The sequence below is a fragment of the Balaenoptera ricei genome, chromosome 5 (assembly GCF_028023285.1).
Source record: "Balaenoptera ricei isolate mBalRic1 chromosome 5, mBalRic1.hap2, whole genome shotgun sequence".
Taxonomy (NCBI): domain Eukaryota; kingdom Metazoa; phylum Chordata; class Mammalia; order Artiodactyla; family Balaenopteridae; genus Balaenoptera; species Balaenoptera ricei.
The window spans coordinates 19,205,087-19,216,152 of NC_082643.1; the positions used below are offsets into that span (position 1 = coordinate 19,205,087).

Below are 11,066 nucleotides of genomic sequence, written 5' to 3' on the forward strand. Positions count from 1 at the left end.
CCAGACTTCAGACTATACTACAAAGCTACAGTAATCAAGACAGTATAGTACTGGCACAAAAACAGAAATATAGATCAATGGAACAGGATAGAAAGCCCAGAGATAAACCCACGCACATATGGTCGCCTTATCTTTGATAAAGGAGGCAAGAATATACAATGGAGAAAAGACAGCCTATTCAATAAGTGGTGCTGGGAAAACTGGACAGCTACATGTAAAAGAATGAAATTAGAACACTTCCTAACACCATACACAAAAATAAACTCAAAATGGATTAAAGACCTAAATGTAAGGCCAGACACTATAAAACTCTTAGAGGAAAACATAGGCAGAAAACTCTATGACATAAATCACAGCAAGATCCTTTTTGACCCACCTCCTAGAGAAATGGAAATAAAAATAAACAAATGGGACCTAATGAAACTTAAAAGCTTTTGCACAGCAAAGGAAACCATAAACAAGATGAAAAGACAACCCTCAGAATGGGAGAAAATATTTGCAAATGAAGCAACTGTCAAAGGATTAATCTCCAAAATATACAAGCAGCTCATGCAGCTCAATATCAAAAACACAAGCAAACCAATCCAAAAATGGGCAGAAGACCTAAATAGACATTTCTCCAAAGAAGATATACAGATTGCCAACAAACACGTGAATGGGTGCTCAACATCAGTAATCATTAGAGAAATGCAAATCAAAACTACAATGAGGTATCACCTCACACCGGTCAGAATGGCCATCATCAAAAAATCTAGAAACAATAAGTGCTGGAGAGGGTGTGGAGAAAAGGGAACCCTCCTGCACTGTTGGTGGGAATGTAAATTGATACAGCCACTATGGAGAACAGTATGGAGGCTCCCTAAAAAACTAAAAATAGAACTACCATATGACCCAGCAATCCCACTACTGGGCATATACCCTGAGAAAACTGTAATTCAAAATGATACATGTACCACAATGTTCATTGCAGCTCTATTTACAATAGCCAGGACATGGAAGCAACCTAATTGTCCATCGATGTTTGAATGGATAAAGAAGATGTGGCACATGTATAGTATGGAATATTACTCAGCCATAAAAAGAAACGAAATTGAGCTATTTGTAGTGAGGTGGATGGACCTAGAGTCTGTCATACAGAATGAAGTGAGTCAGAAATAGAAAAACAAATACTGTATGCTAACACATATATATGGAATCTAAAAAAAAAAAAAGGTTCTGAAAAACCTAGGGGCAGGGCAGGAATAAAGATGCAAACGTAGAGAATGGACTTGAGGACACGGGGAGGGTGAAGGGTAAGCTGAGATGAAGTGAGAGAGTGGCATGGGCATTTAAACGCTACCGAATGTAAAATAGATAGCTAGTGGGAAGCAGCCACACAGCACATGGAGATTAGCTCGGTGCTTTGTGACCACCTAGAGGGGTGGGATAGGGAGGGTGGGAAGGAGATGCAAGAAGGAGGAGATATGGGGATATATGTGTATGTGTAGCTGATTCACTTTGTTATAAAGCAGACTCTAACACACCATTTTGAAGTAATTATACTCCAATAAAGATGCTAAAAAAAAAAAAGCACTGGCGTTTTTTTTTAAACTTTTTATTTTATATTGGTGTACAGTTGATTAACAAGGCTGTGTTAGTTTCAGGTGTACAACAAAGTGATTCAGTTATGCATATACATGTATCTATTCTTTTTCAAATTCTTTCCCCAATTATGTTATTACAGAATATAGAGCCGAGTTCCCTGTGCTATATGGTAGGTCCTTGTTGGTTATCCATTTTCAGTATAGCATTGAAGAAACACTTGGTTTTGAGTAGTAACAGAGATGAATCTCAGCTTTAGAGAGATCACTTGATAGGAATTGATAGTAATTAGATCCACAAGCTGGAAAAAGTCAACGTATCATCTCCCCTTTTCTGTTTTGTTGGTTGGTGATCTGAAGTAAGCCAATCCTAAATTTCCCCAAGGAACTCAAAAAGCATTTCTATTTTTCCCTTTTATTCAGATGAGGGACTTGCAGCATGAGAAACAAATAGCTCATTCATTTAAGTCTGAATTTTGCGAAGCTCAAATTAGCTCAGGCTGATGATGCAACATTTCTCTCAGTTCTTCTAAACATGGTACCAGTTCTGCTGCTGGCTCTCTGTGTGATCCTGGGGAACTTGCTCAAGTCAGCTGAGTTTCAATTGGAAACGCTAGAAACAGGCTCAAAGATTACTTTTAACTCTTATGCACATACACACACACACACACACACACACACACACACATGCACATGCACTGATTCCCTTGTCACAGTATCTTGTTTAAAAGCTCCATGACCTTGTACCGGGTTGAATAGTGGCCCCATCCAACAAACGGTGTGTTTATATCCTAATCCCTTGGAACCTGTGAATGTGACCTTATTTGGGAAAAGGATCTTACGTGTAGGTATAATTAAGGATCTCGTGATAAAACAGTCCTGGGTTATTCAGGTAGGTCCTAAATCTAATGACAACTCACAAGTGACTCACAGAAGAGAGAGATAGAGAAGGCCCTGTGAAAATGGAGGCAGAGGTTGGAGTTATGCAGTCACTAGTTAAGGAACATCTGGAACCACCAAAAACCGAAAGAGCAAAGAAAGATTCTTCCCTAAAGCCTTCCTCAAATAATCCTCATGTTGACTGGGAGGCCAATCTGAAGCATCAGTAGGAGAGCCACCCTGTCTGGCCCCCCGGAAGATGGGTAGGACCTGGACCAGGGATACTGGAAACATGGTCAGCATAGTGCCCTCTGGGGGCTGTGTGTGTATGTGTGTGTGTGCAGGGGTGGGGAGATGTGAACGAGACCCTGAGACAGATCACGAGTCTGTGAGGTAAGGATTAGGCTGGCCATTAAGGAACCATGAAATGCAAAATTCAGCTTTATGTTTCCTTCAACTCCCTCCTGTTCTTCCCCACCCTCAGTCACACTTTATTGACTGTTACCACCTAGTTTCTATACACTAGGGAGTTAGTGAAGACATGGTAGCTTCTTAGATAAAAGCAGTGCCTTTGAGCTGGAAGGCCTGCGTGTGAATCCTGACTCAGCCATTTTCCAGCTCTGTGACCAAGTTAAGAAAGCCTTTGGTGCCTTGGTTTCCTCATCTGTAAAACAATGTTAATAATAATTATAATACTAATACTAATATTATAATATTATAATAATAATAATTATAATGTTATAATTATAATAATAATAATACCATCCTCGTAGGGCCTTGTGAAAAATAAAGTGCTTAGGATAGTAATTGGGGCATAGAAAGTGTGATAATGATCACTTTTTCATTAGTACTGGGTGTGTCTGGGCTATACTTGGGGCCAGAGCACTGAGAGAGCAGCTGCAGCCTGGAGAAGCTGGTAAGGAGACGGCAAGAAAAGTGATCAGCAGAAGAGCCCAGAACAGCTGCCCACAGTGAGGGGAAGGAATCTCTAAAGGGACAAGGAAAAACAGGAATCTTGTGTGAAATATTTTTAGAATTACCCAGTAACCCCCAGACGAAAGGGAAAATGGTCCAAAAAAAATCTAGACTTCTTGACAATCTAATGGAATAGAAATTTCAACTGTTATTTCAGTTGGTGACTCTGAAGTTTAGGGAATTTAAGGATATCTGGGTTGCATAATATATATATATATTTTTAATTGTAAAGTGCTCTAATGTTCTCACTGTTCTATAACTGCTCTTTTCACATAACAATGAGTATTTGCCATGCTATTGTATACTGTTCTGTAGCTTTACTTACAAGTATCTAATCAATCTTCTGTTTTATTCCATATTATTCCATATTCCAATTCCATAATTTCCAGGTTTTTGCTATGAAAATCAACTGTTATGAACATCTGTAGGCTAAATATTGGTCATTATTTTGGATTTTTACAGCCATTCTGTGATTTATTTGCTTGGATATAACTTATTCTCTATTGGATATCTTTACCTCCTCTTAACTTTCCTGGGGACCTGGGTAATGCCTGGAATTGAATTTGATCAATGGTGATTAGCCCAGTCCTGGCTGCCGCTTTGGCATCTGTACTGTACACTCGCCCTCTCCCCCCGCCGAGCTTCATTTTCACTCAGGTCAGATGGGGAGTGAAGAAATGCAACAAGTCCCCATCTCTTCCCAAGGGCAAACACTGACCCTCTGTAGTTGTTGAGAGGTAGGCCATTTTCAATGAAATTTGGTAACATACACCTCGATATGTTACTTAAAAGTGACATGTTTAATTTGTAGTTTAGTGTGCCGTCTCAAAAGATGATAGTGACAAGTCTTATATTGAACTAATATTCTGCATATTTTAGGGGTTTGGCAAATTGTGATATGTTATAGTATACAGAAGTTCACAATAAACCATATAAGTGGGAAGTGTTTATTTTATTGGAAGACAGGGATGCAAATGTATATAATTTTTCAGTAGAGAATTAGCACATATTGTTTGGGGTGAGTGGGTATAGTGCTGAGATTGTTGAGTTTTTTTTTAATGGAGTTATGAGATGAAGAAATGATTTCTTTTTTTTTTGTAGTATAGTTAATTTACAATGTTGTGTTAGATATGCAGTAAAGTGATTCAATTATACATACGTATATATCTATTTTTTTCCAATTCTTTTCCCTTATAGGTTATTACAAAATACTGAGTATAGTTCCCTGTGCTATACAGTAGGTCCTTGTTGGTTATCTATTTTATATAGAAGAAATGATTTTTTTACAGGTAATTATATTGGGGGAGAGATGGGAAGTTTGGAATGCAGAACAAAATCACTGGTGAGATCCTTAAGTGGTTTTATTTTTTTTAATTTATGTTATTAATTAAAAAATTCATTTGTTGTATTTTTTAGATTCTGCATATAAGTGATAACATACAGTATTTGTCTTTCTCTGTCTGACTTATTTCACTTAGCATAATACCCTCCAGGTCTATCCATGTTGCTGCAAATTCTTTCAGCTGTTTGTAATGGATGGGCATTGGAAGCAGGAGAAGGGCACTGGAACTGCAGGGCTCAGCTCTCCTCTCCCAGCCCCGACCAGCAAGGACAGGGCATGTGCTCAAGTACTTCAATTATAAAAGTACTCTTCCATACTTTTTATAAAAAACAATTTTAGCGTGTTCACCATGTTCCAGACATTGTGCATGATCATATTTCATCCTAAAGATTTCTGAGGCTGAGAGTTTTATTGTGTACAATTAACAGATAATGAGACTGAAGCCTCAGCAGTAAAGAAACATGACGACTAATCACACAGGTAATATTGAAGCTTGAACATAAACCCATCTGCTTGACTCCAAAGCCCATGCTCTTAATCACTTTGTTTTACCATCTCTCTGCTGCATAAATTAGCACCTAAGAAGCACCTAAGAAATCTTTTATAGAAAACCACTTGCTTCTAAACCAAGAATGTGCTGTTCCCTGCATGCCATCTTACAAGAAAGAAGTAACTTGGTGCAGAAGAGGTACAATACACACCCAATAAATGTTTGTTGAATTAATGAATAATTAGTTTATAATTGCATATCTTGCAATGTGGTAGACCTGAAAACCTTAGCTGCATGTTAATAACTTTACCTTCTCCAGATTTTAGAATTCTTCCTTAGTAACTTTTTTTTTTTACCACCACACAACTGTAAAATAAATTTATTGATGATAACTTTATAGAATTTACTCCCTGTATTTAATGTTACAAACTTTAGGGTCTTTGAGATATGCAGGATCCTTGTATGTAACTGGCATAAACCCCATTATTTGAGCTCTCTTAATTGCTTTTGTGATTTCTTTTTGTTTCTTCCCACAAAGACCTGTTATGCGCCTTCCATAAGTGCATCCAGTAAATGGAGAAATAAACTGGGATAAAAGCTGTACATTCTTATAATCTACACGTTTTCCACACAAGGTACATTTTTTTCAGAGGCTCCTTATAAGGATTTTCCATTGGAACAGGCAGGTCCTCATTGCTGGTTACCTGTTTATATTGTGAACAACTTCTCCTCCACAGCACTGCATGAGTCCAGAATTTGTGAGGCAGACAGCAGCCGCTATGAAGTGCGTTAACTTTCTTCTCCCTAGCCCACTGCAAAGGGCTACCATAGCTGCCATGGTTCGTTCCTTAATAACTTTAAAGAACTCTACTCTTAAGACATAGAGTAGATCAGAAGTTTCATAGATAACAAATATGAACAACAAAAATGAGTATGCTTGTTCTGTGAGATGCATTTCTTTTTTTCTATCTTTCCTCCCTTCACAAATTTTCATTTTTATCAAGTCATTTTCTGAATGCTGTAAAGAAATGTGTTATGTCATTACAATTACAGATATTAATAGCATGATGTAATGCAACAAATCACTTTATTTAGTGAACTCAATCAAAATATTTTTCAGAGGCAAATACCCGCTAGAGAGGGCATACAGAGAAAAATATCTAGGGGTGACCAAGTTTGGAGAAATATTGCAGTCTGAAGCTGCCAGTGACTGAGGAGAATTTTAGGATGTGGTAAATATGGCATTGAGGGATGTAGGTACACGTGGGCTCAGGCTGAGTAGAAAGTTTGCATAGTAAGGATGGGGCTAATGATCTAGGGGTGAAAGGGTGAGTTATCTTGACTCCTATTGAGAATAGTTCAGATGTGGTTAAATGGAGGAAGAGGAAAAAAATTTAATTGTAATTGGAAAAGAATGCCATGATGATTCGAACATTCCAGATTTTTCTTTTTCTAAAAATTCTGATGATTTAATCTTACCACATGCTTTCTTTTCCCCAGAAAGGAACTCTTGACATAATGGGACCATCTTGGGCCTCCAGTCAGGAAACTGAATGAAATAACAAGCATAAAATTTATTATTTTTGGAGGACTTTCTGTGTATCCCACACTGTGAAAGCATTTTCTAGTCATTATCTTAAAACATTTAATTGTGATAAAACACATATAACAAAATTTACCATCTTAACCACTTTTAAGTATACAGTTTAGTGGCATTAGATAATTCACAGTCATGCAACCATCACCACCAGCCATCTCCAGAACTCTGTTTTTTCCAGATCTTTATCTTACAGACATCATGCTTCTTGTCATCAAAGTTTTGAAAGCAGAAATATAATTTTTACCACTGTAGTATAAAAACGTGGAGTTAGTGCATAAGGCTTCTGGAACAACATTTAGTTAGCAGTGCCTTACAGTATGGGCAAAACTAGGCTGTACTATTTTCTAAGCCTCTTTGTGGATGCTTTTAAAATTACTAGTTCTATAGCTAACCTCAAATAATGGCCTAGTGCAGTGAATGGTATTTTTCTTGTTTCACAGATGAGGACACTGAGGTTCAGGGAAGTTAAGAAAATACCCAATAACATAGTAAGTGATGAAGTTGGGATCTGAAACCAGGAGTTGAATTTAAGTTTTCCTGAATCCAGAGAGCTTTTCTTTTTCTCGACACAAGCCTATCAAGTACCCGCTAGGTTAAAATAATCTTTCAAATACTTATAAAATTATAAACACAATATTTATTGTTCTTGATCACTTTCCCTTTTCATTTCTTCATAGCATTTATAAAATTTTATATTTATGTCTATGGGTCAAATATACACATATACACACATATCTACATATACCCACCTCCCAACACACACAATTGATCATTATTTGTGCTTTGGAGCAGACCAAAGGAACATTCTGACTTCACCTGACCGTGTTATTTCTGAGTCACTTCAATTCAGAGATGCAGTGGCCTGCTGTTTGGACGTGAGTACCACGTTAACTCTTGAGTTTTCACATTTAGATATGTATCCGGCATCTGTTTGTCTGCCTTGACTGCACATGGACCTGCCCATGTCAGTGCAGCCAACATCAGAGAAAGTAGAAGAATCCCAAGGTAGAAATAGAGATTTGTCATGTCTTATTTTTATAATACCATTTTTGTCTGATAAGACTATTACAGTAATTGCCAAATTAATAGTTCCTACCTTCTATGGACTAAAATGGGTACTGACTCCTATTCTTTGAAGCTTCCCTTCTCCCAGCACTTGTCACTAAAAGAGTTTTGAAGGTGTTCTTACACATCAAATCAGCTATGGATATTTTCAAAATGGGTGCTCTTAAGTTTGAATGCAGATAAAAAAATCTTTGCAGCTACAGTTCCAGAAGATTTGTCTGGAAATGAGGACTTTTCTGAATTCTAGACTTAATTACTTTCTTTTTTCCCTAGATAAGAGAAATATGAAGGGAATATCTCAAGGCACCTAATAAGTGAGTGAGTAGAAGAGTACATAATCATTGCTCATATAATTTTATGGTGCATGTGGAGAATACAAATATATTCACCTGAAGATTTATTAGGCTTGGATCCCCTTATTTGAACATTCTGTATTAGGAATACATAAATCTAGAAGAGAGAGAAAAATACTTTATTCAGTTATAAAATCGGAATAAAACAAACTATTGTGATAATTTAGAAATAGAGTACCTATACGTTAGAAATGTAGGAATAGAGGTCACCTAAGAAAATAACACTGATTATATATTGTTATTTCAATTTTAGTTCAAATTGAAGCCCCTTCCTCTCTTTTTTTAATGGAGAACATTACATTAACAACACCTCTTTCCTGAATGATGCAAGTCAATTCCTTCCTGAATTTGTTCTCTGGGCAACACATGAGTTATTAATGAACCATATTAATCTTTTTGGCCATAAAATCAGACACAAGTTTAAAGTTACCATCTTTGCTCCTGAAACCTGAAACAAACAAACAAAATCAAAACAAAACGTGTACCAAAATATGGGATTTTTTGTTGGGTTACATTTTTAGGTTACCAGGAAGACTAGTTACTAATGAGGCTATTAAGAAGATGTTTTTAATTTTATAAATATTTACTTATGTTAGAAAAATAATTATAATTACATTTCTGCCTTTGTTTTAAAGGTTCCTACACAAGTGGCTCTCAGATGTTACGAGGCATTAAAATCTCCTGGAGTTGGGGACCCTGCTTAAAATGTGGATTTCCAGACTCCGTTCCCAGAAATTTTGACTCAGTAAGTCTAAGGGGTAGAGCCCAGGAAACTACATTTTAACAAACTTTTAACTGAAGTAAAGTAAAAGTGCCCATATCACTGGTGTGTAGCTCAATGAATTTTCACAAACTGAAAACCACACGTATAACCATCACCCAGTTCCAGAAACAGAATCTTCCCATCACCCAGAGCCTTCTTGTGTTCCTTCCTCTTACTCTCCCGTCACAAGGATAACATTATGTTCACTCTTGACTCCAGATATTAGTTTTGTCTGTTTCTGTATTTCATGAAAACAGATGATTGTACAATTTATACTCTTTTTTGTTCTGTCTTCTCTCATTCAGCATTATATTTATGAGATTCATCCGTGTTTTTGTGTGTAATCGTAGATTATTCATTCTCACTGCCGTGTGGTATTCCATTGTGTGACCATACCCCAATTTATGCATTCATGCTGTTTTTGTTGGGCATTTGGGTAGTTTCCAATTTGGGCCATTGAATCGGTCCTGCTGTAAACATTGCTATTTGAACAACCAGTGAAAGGAGAGCCCTATAATCAAGGTTCATAAAAGAGAGTCTCAGGACCTATAAGAATAGTGTCTCAAAGCTAGAAGGGAAAATAATAATGTGAGGCTTATTTTTTTAAAAAGAGCTAAGAGCAAATAACAAGGCTTTTAGTGTTCTAATGCTATGTCTTAAACAAGAATAGAGGAAAAAACAGATAAAGTAAGCAGAATTACTCAACTCTTTATTTTTCTTACGTCTTTTCAATAAGGGAAACTCTGGTAGGTCAACAATGGATGGAGTGCCCATGGTTAACACAGAGCTGAATCCTAATATAGGCCTTATAGATGGTCAGTTAGCAAGTTCGAATGCTGGCACATACATTCTGGGATACCGAAGAACTTGCATTTGTGATTCTTACAGCCTGAGCAGAGTCTAGACCCCCAGGCCTGACAGCAGCTCAATGTCCACTAGTTATGGGTAAGAGCCCTGGATTCAGAGTCTGATAAATCTCAGTTTAACACCTTTGCTGTTACCTCACAGTTTCCATGGGTGAGGAGTGTGGGCATGGCTTCACTCGAGCTGGGTCCCCAGATCAGGGTCTCATAAGGCTGCAATCCAGGTGCCAGCTGGGGCTGGGCTCTCATCTGTCACTTGGGGGTCCTCTTCCAAGCTCTCATAGTTGTTGGCAGGTTCATTTCCTGGCAGCTGTAGAACTCATGACTGCTTGCTTCTTTAAGGCCAGGAGGGGAGCTTCTCTGTTCTTGGGGAAGGCCTAAATCTCTTTGAAAGGGCTCGCCTGATTAGGTCAGACCCACCCCAAATAATCTCCTTTTGATGAACAGACTCTGATGAACTCAAAGTAATTCTGATTTGAGATTTTAATTATATCTGCAAAATCTCTTCATCTAGAATGTAATCACAGAAGTGACATCCATCATATTCACTGGTGCTCCCACAATCAAGGGAAGGGGATTATACCGGGTGTGGACACCAGGGGGAGGGAATCGCAGGAGCCAATTTAGAATTCTTTCTACTACACTTGCATAATTACTTTTGTTGTGCTCTGGAGATCAAAAAGTACTATTTTATCTGATTGCAGATATTTGTTGCAAATTTAGTGCCGAATCATGTGCTTCCAAAATTAACAGAACAGAGTATTGGATGGGTAAGACACCAGATGAAATTGTTTTATTTTTGTATTGTTTTACATCAGCATTTTTGCCTTTCATAAATTATTTACATTATCTGCTTATATGTTAATCAGACACTGTTGGCATTTTTATAGTAAATGCGAAATGAGGATAAAAATGAATAGGCCTAATTTGTTCATAGCTCCAATATATGGCCACGCTGCTTACACATGGACAAAATGGGCCTAACAGAGTGACCTACATATTCACACCTGTATGAATCTGCTAGGGCTTCCATATCATAATGCCACAGACTGGGTGGCTTAAATGACAGAAGTTTATTTTTTCACAGTTCTAGAGGCTAGAAGTCTAAGGTCAAGTTGCTGGCAGGGTTGGTTCCTGGTAAAGCCTCTCTTCCTGA

The 11,066-nt window shown here is 37.5% G+C and overlaps 1 pseudogene; it reads right to left on the minus strand.

Annotated features, from left to right (window-relative positions):
• Positions 1 to 5,629: 5,629 nt before the first annotated feature.
• Positions 5,630 to 6,104, minus strand: LOC132366349 (small ribosomal subunit protein bS18m-like; annotated as a pseudogene).
• Between the last annotated feature and the right edge of the window lie 4,962 nt (positions 6,105 to 11,066).